This window comes from Pleurodeles waltl, chromosome 6 (genome assembly GCF_031143425.1).
Source record: "Pleurodeles waltl isolate 20211129_DDA chromosome 6, aPleWal1.hap1.20221129, whole genome shotgun sequence".
Lineage (NCBI taxonomy): Eukaryota > Metazoa > Chordata > Amphibia > Caudata > Salamandridae > Pleurodeles > Pleurodeles waltl.
Window position 1 is genome coordinate 179,984,500 of NC_090445.1, and position 11,725 is coordinate 179,996,224.

At 44.2% G+C, this 11,725-nt stretch overlaps 1 protein-coding gene across 6 annotated transcripts in view; it reads right to left on the minus strand.

Annotated features, from left to right (window-relative positions):
- The window catches only part of BRCA1 (BRCA1 DNA repair associated), a 477,104-nt gene that overhangs the window by 214,226 nt on the left and 251,153 nt on the right, over positions 1 to 11,725 (minus strand). The gene's annotated exons all lie outside the window — the stretch shown is intronic.

The following is an 11,725-nucleotide window of genomic DNA, read 5'->3' on the forward strand; positions in this document are numbered from 1 at the left end:
ATGGCCTCCTCAAGAAGCAGTAGGCCAACCCGAGCAACCGGAGCAACTTCCATCCTACCTCCCTACTCCCCCACCCAGCCAAAATGAAAGAGGAAGCCATCCAACTCACTCTGAATAATGCAGCCTACTGGATAACATTCAGGATAAAAAATAAAAAAAACACAGCACTGAAACAGCGTTCATCACAGCCCCCGACAACATCCGGACGATCTTGGACTGGAGAGAAAAAGTGGCCCTCATCCTGCCCGACCTTTCCCCGACATTCAACACAGTCGCCTACAGCATATTCATTAGAATACTCCATGAGCTCAGCACCGAAGGACCTACACTCAAATGTATCTGCACCTTCCTCACAGCAAGAACTCAAAAGTCAGACAGCCACCCATTACATCGGACACCAAGATCCTGATCTGTGCAGTCTTCGAGGGATCGTCCCCAGCCCTGCCCTGTCCAGCGTGTATGTGACTCTGCTCGCCAACATCATCTGATCTCAAGGCATCCCCTAATTTCCTATGCTGAAGATACCCATCCTATCCTCTTTCTGACGGACAAGACTTCCTACACCAGAGCCAATTCCACAAATTGCATGACCATGGTAGCAGGAATGGATGCAAACCTACTCCTTGAAGCTCAACTCCGACAAGATGGAAGAACTGGTCTTCGGAAACAGGGCCTACCCATGGGTCGCAACCTCGTGCCAGACACAACTAGAGCCAACACCCAACAAGCATGTCAGAAATCTGAGGATCATCCTGGGTGACAAGATAAACATGACTGATCAATGTAGCGTTGCCTTGCTTTCACATCCTACATATGGTACAAAAGATCTTCAAGTGGCTGCCACAGAATGGTAGACACAGTCACGCAAGCACTCACCACAAGCAGACTTGACTATGGCAATGCACTCTACCACTGAATCTCCAAGCAGCTCCCACACAGACTTCAGACCATCCAGAATGCTGCAGGAAGATTTATACTTAAAATCCCACACTGCACCCACATCTCACCATACCTCAGAGAGCTCCACTGCTTCCCATTCACAAATGCAGCCAACTGAAATTCCTCATCCACATATACAAAGCCTTGGACAACACTAGGCCAGCATACCTTATCAGCCGCATACACTTTCACCAACCTCCCAGACACTGATGCTCAGCCTCCCTCTCACACAACACCCACATTTAAACAAAAAAAAAAAAAACAGAGGAGGAGGTTGCTCGTTCTCCTACATTGCACCTAAAACATGGAACAACCTTCCACTACACATCAGAGCCTCCTCCTTACTTTTGGAGCTCCACAAGAAGCTGAAGACCTGGCTGACTCTACGAATAACTCCATGGGGGCCACACACCTACACATCTGCTCAAGCACCTGGATACCCTCATGGGTGATTAACATCAGGGCCGGCGTTAGAGCAGTGTGACTGGTGCAGCCTCACAGGGCACCGACCTGGAGGGGGGTAGTGATCTGCAGGTGGCGACATGTTTAGCAATAACTTATCATTTAAAAGCACCTGATACAGCATTCTTTGTGCTTCCAGCTTTTAGGCAGCAGTAAAACTGTCAAGATAACTTTTGCAATTAATGTTCCTGCTAGACATAGAGAGGTCAAGAGTTTTGTCTAGTGGCAGTTTTGACTTGTCATAAAGTAGCGCAGAGGGTTAATGTGCCTGCTGCAAAGAACAGATCTGTATTTTATATGGATAGCTGAGGGGACTGTAAAGCCAGCCTTTATCAGCGCTTTAAAGCAAATGAAATGTATGTGAGAGAGGGGCTATGGAGCGATGAGGGCCACTTTTGCTGGGTGGCAGTGAGGGACTCCGAGGAGGAGGGTATTGGGGGGTGGGGGGGTACCCATCAAAAAGACTGTCGCACCAGGTGTCACCAGTGCTAAAGCCAGCTCTGATTAACATCACAATAGTGATGACAGGATAAGGATGCTGGCTGTTTGACCTTGTGAAAGGCTAAGGGTCAGAAGCTCTGTTCCTTTCCCTCTCCCCAACCAATTAAGTGGCAAATTCTACTTCCTGGCATTTTTCTAAAACATACATTGTCACTCAGTGCACCCCCATCACTTTTTATGTGGCATCCCTGCTCCCCACTCCTCATTACCTCAACACCCCGGATCCCTTCGCCATCTCCAAGCATCCATCTACTCATGCTCATCCACATCAACTCCCCCATCACTACATCCTTTCATCCAGTCTACACCCAATACTAATAACTCCCTGAACTTCACCACAGTCAACCTCTGCTACCAACTGCTCTTCCCCTCCTTCCTTTCCAGACACTACTACAAATAACCTCTAAAACCATTGCATATCATCCCACACCCACCTTTGCACTCTATTCTTACTACTAAACCATCACTCGACTTCCCCACCCTCTCTTGCTTTCCTCACCTCCCTAATCACAGCACACATTTACCACATACCACTCCATCCCTCTTACCTCTCTACACCAGGAGGTCACCAACCTTTTTTGGTATTATGATTGACTTATGATCAATAAAAATCATCCTGAGCTACCAATATCACTAATTTTGTAATAGTGACCACATCAATCAAGATCACATTAGCAGTCGTGCTATGTAAAATTACAGGCAGCTATCACATTAGTGCGTCCGGGGGGATTGATTGCCTGAAGGAATGCAAAAAAGGCTTTATAAATTTGGAATGCCTTTTTGTAGGTCGTGAATGTGATAGCTTGGATGCCTCTGGCAGCAAGGTAATAATATTAGTAATAGGTCTATAAATGTGATAGTTTGAATGTCTCTGGCAACAAGTTATAATATTAGTAATACATCTTCCCAATGAGATATCATTTATTACTCAAATAGCTTTAAACATATTTTGGAAATTCAGCCATTTTCTCTATAAAAACATCTTACGAGTTCTGAAAACACACATTTAAGTCTGAAATACACCTCAAGTTTGGTATGCATATATTAGTTCTGTCATGAAAAAGCTTCTAATTTAGTTCGCTGGGCTGTACACAGGAGAGCTACTTACAGATAGCTGGAGAGCTACCAGTAACTCATGAGCCACTAGTTGGAGAAGCCTGCTGTACACATATCCCGAACAATGCTTAACCCTCAACAAACCAACCTACATTGATGGTCAGTGCCTCTACACAATACTCACATCCCTTTCAGTCACAGAGGATTATCACTAAATACCTCCAAATCCCCCAAATTAGCCTACACCACCACCTTCAACATCCTTTTTCACAGATCACTTCCAACACAAACGTAGTTAAAAACCACGCTCAATTCTCTCACCCAAATCACCTCTCATCCTCCCATTAACTGTATATATACTTGCATTGAGTCACATACACCATCTCCAGGAAATACGCCCATAAAACACATCACATCTCATCATAAAGTCACACACACTCACCTATCATCAATTGCCAAATTTAGAATTGTAAAGTTAGACCCTTACAACCCTCCTCCACACCTGACCCACACACGACCCACTTACAACAAATGCAAATGAAACACAAACACCAACACTGCTGCAGGATAAACACTTCCTTAACTGGAACACAAGAGATACCTTTGCTACTTCAATACATCAACACACAGGCTCCTCGACCCTCACAACGGTCCAAATAAATTATTACTAAGTCTCTTTGAGTAGGACAGTGTCATCCCAGAGAGCCATGATGCACAAGTAAAATCACATCTCATCCACCCACTCCATTTAATTATCCTCCAATTCACAAGAAAAGATTCAACAACCAATCTCGATATATACTGATCATAGCCACCACGGAATATTACAAAATTAGCCTAACTCCAGCCCACTCTGTCTACAGATACACCCAACAACATTTAAATTGTATACTGGTCCACGCAGATTCAATGAGCCAAAAGAAACACAATATCTTTGCTTACTGAGTGACCAAAATCAAACCTATTACTCACCAGAGAAGCCTGACTGGGAGAGGATATGACTCCAGTACGCCATGAAGTAATTCAACCAGGATATGGATGCTTTATTCTGAATCGACATAGAAAGAAAGGAGAACGACTGGCAACTACTCTTGAGGAAATCTTACAGTCACAACGATGGTCAATATTATAATAAAATGCTGCAAATTTCTTCGTATTAGATGCAAAACTTACAGTCACCTGCTACTTCCTTCTACAGTACATTACAGATCTCCACCCAATAATGGAAATATACAGATAGATTTTTAGATGAAATATCAGACCTGTTTATCGGCCACTGTGCATCGCCATCTGTCTATCCTCTTTGACACTGGTTAGACAAACCGCAAATGCCTCAACCTCACCTACACATAAATGCCATCTTATCACATCTGGCCACATACAATCTAATCCAGATTGTCACTAGGCCTACGAAATTGCTAAATTTACATTATGCCCAATACTGTGCCACCAGGACATTATAACAATCCAGAGAAACCTTCCACTCGGCTGCGTTGATCACCACCTCATCTCTTCACTTAAGATTACTTCAAGATTTCCAACTACCCCATTCCAATTGGTAGCAACCTACCGAGATGGGAATAAACTGGATATGGGTGACTTTGAAATTCATATAATCGCAGACATACAACTGGAGACTACATCCTTTGTAAACAAGCTACATGACTGGGTGAGCACAGCCCGTGACAAAATAACACCCATAAAAACATCAAAATGCAACAAAAAGAAAAATAATCTTGGGTGGAAGGACGCCCTAGAAAACGAACAGACAAATCTCAACATCTGACAGAAATCAAAGAATCCTCTTTTACACTCTTTGTTGTCCACTTTAATATCATAATCTCGCTGGTGTTAAAAAGTGTTGGCAAAAACAATTAAACGAGGGTAGCCTGATGCCCTTTCAATTATTTTAATTCTACAATATAGTGCTTTTTTTTTTTTTTTTAAATAAGAATAAACACGACACGGAATTGTCAACCTTCGAGAACTTCTTAGAAATCCATAACAAGTTAATGTAAAATGAAGCATTTAAGCGGTCAAATTTTATACTGCAGATATATTCATATAAGCCTGAATATGACATTGCAGAACATAAGATAAACTAAATATGCGTCATATTGTTCACGCACATTCATCATTTTACTAAACCTATGTATTCACTTTTTGATTGACAGGCACGTGTAACCCAATCAGGGGAATACTTAAAATGGAAAAGAAAAAATATTCATAACAATACGTCTTCCCTTCCTTGAAGTCTCTCCACTGGTTACCAGTCACAAGAAGCTTTTAATTCAAACATTTAGGTCTCGTTCAAAAGGCAATACATAACAAGGGTTCCGATTTCCTCTAGGTGAAAAGCAAGACATACTCACAGCCTAGCAACTTCTGTTCCAGGCTAGCACCAAGATGAATCATTACACCTTACAAAAAGAAAATAGTTGTCAGCAGTAATTTCTTCGTACAGTCTGCCAAATTAAGCATTTCTCTCCCAGAAAAAATAAACCGATGACAACCAGCTTGAATTTAGAAGAACGGTAAGAAGTGGATATTCCTAACTCAGTTATCATAGATTCCTATTTCAACAAAAGATGACACACACAAATAATAAAACCTATTCTTTCCACAATAAGAATCTCTGGCCACCCTGTCAAGATCGTATGTAACAACTCAATTAATCCTACTTGCTAACAGATCTGCCTCTCACCAGTCTCTGTATAATCACCTGCTTAAGACTACATAAAATCGCACATGCTTCCTCTTACTATGCTGCATACTCCGTGCTCATAAAAAATAGACTCGGATTTATTAAATCTAAATATCTACATCCCTCTGCATGCCATGCTCCCCTTATTTAACTCATACCAAAACCATTTACCTGGAATAGTTGTCTTAAAAACTTCTTCTACTCTATTTACACTACCAATCAATCGCACAAACCAATATACCCCCAAACCTCTGTTAACATTGCCACCTGATGCCCCACTGGGAGCTTCCTCTATCCCCTCTCTCCAAACAATCATTTGCATGAAATAAGACTTCACATATCCACACTAGCTATGACCATCTGATTCCACTACAAAAAAACTGTGGTAGTGCATGAATTTCTTTGAAGAACCCAAGATCACTAACACAAAAAACAATAAACTGAACACTACCTGAGGGCTTATCAAGGGTAATTATCACTTTTTTTTTTAATGTAACTGCTACAAAACACAATAATAAAGGGAGCAGGAGAGAGCAAATGTAAAAGCTTCTTCAAAAAAACGCAGCACAAGTGGATATTTGAATAGAGAGAGCTGACCAGGCAACAAAGAAAGGATAAAGGGATCATAAGTAATATTTAACTTAAACTCAGCAAAGCTTTGCCAGGCCAAACACAAAATGAAAAAAGAACGGACAACTTTGTCTGTAGTGGGGAGCAACCTTATTTGTTCCACACAAGCCTACAAATCCATTCCAATGTCCTGAATATATGTACTTGGTGTAACAGCTGTGGGCAGTCGGAGTGAAGTCTTCTACTACCAACAGAAGACCAAATCTCTCAGCTGTTTCCGCTTAATCTTCCTGCTTCGAAGTGTAGATTGTGGAGGTTCGAGTGCAGCAACGTGCCCTGTTGTTGGGGTGGCAGATCTTACCAGAGAGAAAATCAAAGCGGAGGACACATGCTCAGGGGAAGAAGGTCATAGTACAAGACTCTCTGATCCGAATCGGGGGTCACCAGAATCATCTGTTCATGTTGCCGCCTCATTTTCTTCAGGACCTGCCTAAGCCAGAGATAGAAATGAGAATGAAAGGAAGAACTCCCACCATAGGCAGAATCCACTTCCTAGAATCCCCTACGTGGGAAACCGAAGCAAGCAAAAAGCTGGACAGAGTGTGTTAGAATGTACCAAAAAGGTCTATCAGCGGACACGCCTTGTCACCATATTTGGTTAATTTGGATGACCTAGCAGACTTCAACCCACTAGAGGAAAAAATCACTATCTCTCCACTTCTTCCCAAAAAGATGTCACATATAAGTCATGCCATGCCATAAAGAACAGGGTCTTATAAAGCCTGCGGCTTCTCAAAGGAGTCTTGAATGACCCTAGCGGTGTCTACTCTGAATACATTCCTGAATCATAAGAACGCCGGGAGTTATAGATGGGGTTAAGCAAGTATACAGATTGCCAAACAACTAGGCAAATAGTGATTTCAGCATGCTACAGGTATTAAACACCTACATCAAATTTACTACATTAGGGAAAAACCATAGTGCCGAGGCAGAGACATCCACTACTTGTTTAAAGCATCAGGAGGAAGCAGGAGATTTCTAACATTCAGAGTGATGCTGCTGAATGTTTCAGAAATTCTGAAAGGAGATCGAAAAAGCCTGCCTTAGGTAACACAGTATACTCTTATCTCCTAATCCACGCCTTGCATTGTTAAATATCTTGGAAGAGATTTACTTGAAATGATATACGAAGACTTTGTGGAATCCTGGTAACTGCTAAGAGAGACATTGTATAAACTCGAGACTCCCAATGTGTTTAAATCTGGAACTGAGACTGACTAATGATGATTTTTAGAAAAGCAGGCTGCCCTAAGAAACATGAAGGTATTTGAAGGAAACATTGAATTACCGGGGCTCTTTAGAGAAGAAATTACCCCAGGTATGTTAGACTGTATGCCTGGTATTAGTATATTGTGCCCATGATGTAAACAACTCTTTACTGTTATTACTGTTGCATGAAATGTGTGAGCTGTCGCGTGCTTACTCATTTGGGGGGAAATTACATATAAACTAAGATTATTAAAAGAAATGTGCTCCACTGGGCAAAGTTGTACTGTGCTACCTTCAGGTTAGACGCCACTTGTGGTCCGCTCAAGATAATGCCTGCTAGGTGTGTCTACTGTGACGTAGAGTGATCATGCTAGATGACTGACCATTCGGAAGATCCTATGAAGCATCTGACAGTGCCACAATCTAAATGCTTCTAACCACAGAGCACACAACCATACACCACCATGTTTGATGCAGTGCCACAGCAGGCCAGTCATGTTGTCATTGGCACCAGGCTGGACCCTCTGCTGGTGGACAGCAGAAAAACCTTGAGGACCACCCCTACGCCACATAGCTCCAGGAGATATATATGATGGCTCTGTTTCACTGCAGACCAGCAACCTCTGATCTCCACTTTGTAGAGATGACCTCCCCAGTACAGTGAGGCTGCATCATGTGGTGGCACTCATCTGATTGTTGGCCGTCATCTACTATTGATGATCCTGAACCGCCTCACCAGAAGTACAGATCTTGTCTGCGAGGCATCCTCAATGCTAGGCCCTTTTAATAAGCAAGCGTCCTTTAAGGGCCCACATGTGCCATTCAGCCCGAGATACCAGCTGGATGCATAAAGCTAATAGACCAAGAAGTCTCAAAAACACCAGAACTGAAAGAGTGGCTCTTGCCCAAAACATTGGAATCAATGTTCCTGGCTCACTGGAGAAATGGAAACACCTTTAAAACTACCATGCCAGGATAACCCCAGAAAGAGCAGGGTGTGGGAAGGTTGTAGATGACATTTAGACACCCTGATGAACCCTCCTCCATAGGCAGACTACAACATTGAGATATGTGGCTGATCTGAGATCAGAGAAGGTGGGTTGGCCTTCAAAAAACAGCTGTAATGCTACAGTAATACATGAATCTCCAACCTGATAAGTTCAGATACATTCACGGACAAGCTGTAAAGACCTGAAGGCCAATATAAGTCCCAAAGGCAGGACTGTGAACTTAAAGTGGTCGGGTCACACTACAAAGTGAAACTAGTGCTTGTGGGACTGCAGTAGAGATGCATAAATGATACATCCTACAGATTCAGGGACCCCATTCAAATCTCACAGTTCAAGGCCAGCAGAACCTCCGCAAGGATAATCTTTAACTTTTCCTTCTAAAAGAACAAATTCAGCAGTATGAGGTCTAGAATTTGCTTCAGGTCTGTATCTTTTTTAGTGAGTAGAAGTACACAGCGCATCATCTCATCACCTGTTCTACCTCTGGTATTATCTTGATCAGATCCTTGGCAAACAACATACACACATCTCTGGGGAAGATGCTAGTATAAGCTATCAAAGTCTTAAAGCTGAGGGAATGGCAAGGGGGTGTTTAGAAAGGGAGGGGCATAACCAACCCCTACAATTTTTAGGACTCATTGGTTTGACATGATCCAGCGCCAGTAGGGTTGGCAATGCTGGAGCCGGCCTCTGAGTGCATTTGCCCAAATGATGGCGTGCTAACCTGGTTTTCATGTGCTTGTAGGAGAAAAGAAGGACTGGTGCTGGAGTCGGCCTCTGGGTGCATTTGCCCGAATGATGGCGTGCTAAGCATTTGTTGTACACACAGTCAAGAAATGAAACACACACTCAATGACTAACTCCAGCCCAATATTTTATGCATAAAAAAAAAATACTTTGTTACTTCATTTCCAGAGCCAAGGTCAGCACCAAACACATGCCCCGGCGCACAGGGGTGGCCGGGTGCAAACACAGCGTCGGGTGGCCAATGCTTTTCAATGGAAAACTCCAGGCTCCCAAAGAGGCTGCCGGCTTGGTCCAGGGGGTTGACACTTAAGTTGAGGCTACTCTGGATGTCGATGGACCATCAGTGGACAGTTGGCTGGGTTCACCAAGGCCATGGGGGTGCAAGAGTACCTTTAGGCGTTCAGTATCTTCACTGGATCCAGTCGCGGGGGTCCTCCAGATTCAGGCTGCTGGCGTAGTTGTGGTCGCCAGAAGGGGTCAACCCAGGGTGGGCTCAAGGTTGTAATCACCCGGAGATTCTCTCTGACCAGGTGGGCCACCTGGACTCAGTTTGTGGGCGTCAGGTGCAGAGTGGGCAGGACTTGCAGATCCGGCAGGTTCTGGAGTCCTTGTTGAAGGTCTCTTTGTGGACAGGGCTGCTGTCCTTGGGAGATCTTGGTCTTTAGGTAAGGCAGGCAGGCAGTTCTATGAGGATTTGTAGAGCTGGTCCTGCAGGATGAGTTGCCTTCTTGTAACAGGAGTCTTGAAGCTGCAGACAGGCAGGTAAAGCTGGGGCCAAGTCAGTTGTCATCTGGAGTCTTCATCGCTGGTGCTGCTCTTCAGTCCTTCTTCTTCTTTAGTTTGCGAGGAATCTGAAAAGCAAGGTTTAGGGATGACTCTAAATAACAGATTTAAGGGAGTCACAGGGGTCAGAGTGCAAGATGGAGGATCCGGCAAGGGGGGTTCACCTCAGCTGGACACTCCTCCCGGTGCTTACCAAATTTCCTGCCGGACCTACTGCCAAAATTGGGGCCTGGTTCAGGGGGCAGGCATCTCCACTAACTGGAGTGCCCTGAGACAGAAGAACAAAAGGCAAGAACCTTTGAGGCTCACCACCAAGTGTTGCTGTTCCTTCAAGGGGGAGGTGTGAAGCACCTTCACTCAGAGCAGGCTTTGTTCCCAAACCTGAGAGCACAAAGGCCCTCACCCTCTGGGGTCAGAAACTTGTCTGGTGGTCGCAGGCTGGCATAGACCGGTCAACCACACACTAGAGAGAGGGGTAAATTTCAGAGGGCATCTCTAAGATGCCCTCTATGTGCAGTTTTCAATAAATCCAACACTGGCATCAGTGTGGGTTTATTGAGCTGAGAAGTTTGATACCAAGCTTCCCAGTCTTCAGCGAAGCCATTGTGGAGCTGTGGAGTTCGAAATGACAAACTCCCAGCCCACTACTCAATATGGCTACACTGCACTTACAGGGTCTAAGAATAGACGTAGACCCTGTAAGGGCATATTTCTTGTGCAGTTCACCATGCCTTAGGGCTGTAAGGCTTTACCTTTTTTCTCTCCACGAACATCCACAATCTGTAATGGCAGTGGACATGCGTTTGGTGAGGGTTCCTTTGGGCGGCACAATACATGCTGCAGCCCCTAGGGACCCTCTCTGGTCACAAAACCCTTGCTACCACTGGTATCTTCTACTAGAGACGTAGCTGTGTGCCAGGGGTGTACCAATTGTGGAAGCAATGGTACAGCTTAGGGAAGGAAAACAGGTGCTGCACAGCACACATTCAGGCGTTAGCATCAGATATAAAGGCAAAAGGTGGGTGTGAGTGGAGGGGTAACCATGCCAAAAAGGGCACTTTCCTACACTTATCAAGTGGAACTGATTGATCTCCTTGTATAACATAAGAACCTGTCCTAAAAATGGCTTCCATGTTCCTAAAATACTGCTATTGAGGAAGAGGAACTGGCGGAAAATCCTTCTTATCTCAGGGTTGCACTGAAGACAGGTACATATCCAGTGCTGTCTTGGACAGATCTGGAACAAACATTGCTGGAGCCCACAGTGCTGGAAATACAACATGTGAGGCCTGTGGTTGAGGCATCAGTGGTGCGACTGGAGTCCCCAATGGGTTTCTGGGGTTGGGAGGTGCACTATAAGGAGCTACAGCAAAGCTGGCTTTGGGCAGCAGGACCCCATTTAAAGATAACATTCTGTTGTGGAGTTAGGGAGCATCAGCTCCAAAGTTGATAAAGGATCTGAAGAGGAAGTCAAAGCCACCACTGGGTGTCCTCAATGAGAGACTGTGACTTCACCCTGGAATTGGTGTGTATGGACACTGAGGAACTTTGCTTATGCTTCTTATGTCTTTTCTTCAACTTAACTTTGCATTATATCAGGGTCCACCAGAGTGTTTTAGTGGCAGGACTGGGAGTCCTGCTTGGTAATGAAACAGCACAGAAAGATGTTGTGTGGGTCCACTAA